Source organism: Hetaerina americana, unplaced genomic scaffold (assembly GCF_022747635.1).
Source record: "Hetaerina americana unplaced genomic scaffold, ioHetAmer1.1.p SCAF_109, whole genome shotgun sequence".
Taxonomy (NCBI): domain Eukaryota; kingdom Metazoa; phylum Arthropoda; class Insecta; order Odonata; family Calopterygidae; genus Hetaerina; species Hetaerina americana.
In genome coordinates this window covers 1,061,575-1,062,537 of record NW_027286170.1, presented here as the reverse complement: position 1 = coordinate 1,062,537, position 963 = coordinate 1,061,575, and positions in this window count along the sequence as shown.

The following is a 963-nucleotide window of genomic DNA, read 5'->3' as shown; positions in this document are numbered from 1 at the left end:
TTTTGTCTGTGAAAGACACAATGAATAGTAAAAACACTTGGTGCATATATTCTCAAGTATGCAATATAACCATGGTGACGACCAATCATTGACGGAGCTCGGTCTATCGCAACAGCTAGTATGTTAGAAAGAGAATCCTTTTCCCAGAAGAACTGCTCCGCGATACGAAATATTGACTACCCTTTATTGTCAGTTTCTAATTGCCTTGCAAACAACAACACTTGAGGTATATTTTCATCTTAAATAAAGCGTACGTAACTCAGAACACAAATACATTACTTGGCAAAGTTAACTTGCCCAAATGTAACGGAAGTTCTGTTGATCCCAGGATGCAGCACATATATATCTTCCACATTTTCAGCCATTTCATCTATTCGTCGTTGAACTGAAGCGTTGCTTAGGGGAATAATGTTTATTATATCACATGGTGACTTATGCAGAACAGTACTCAGGACTTCATTTACTGCCGGTAAGATGAGTTCTCCACCAACTGCTTGTGGCTTTCCAGATCTGGCAATCAGTAGTGAAATATTGTGTGATGCACGCAAACCATCAGTGATATGTTTAGAAGCATAACACAACATACTTGAAAGTTTTGGGCTATTTTGCACTCTGTCATGAAGTGACAGAAAATATATTTCAGTCTTTTCTGTCTTGTCAGGATGTGCCTTCATAACATGGTCAATTAGTCTGGAAGGTTTCACGGCCTCATTTGAAAACACCGTTTCGCATAGTAAGCACATAGTCATGTGCTTGTTTATAAGGGATCCTATAAATCTGTACTTAAGATAATCCACATTATACTGCCTTCAATTCGTCTTTGATAAGTCATTTCCTGCCATTGTGTTTACACAATACATATTTAAATATTAATTCTTGTTAAAATAAAATGCAATATACTTATATTAACTAAATAGAATACATATATGAGTTAATGACGTGGATTTACTCTTAAGGCGATTA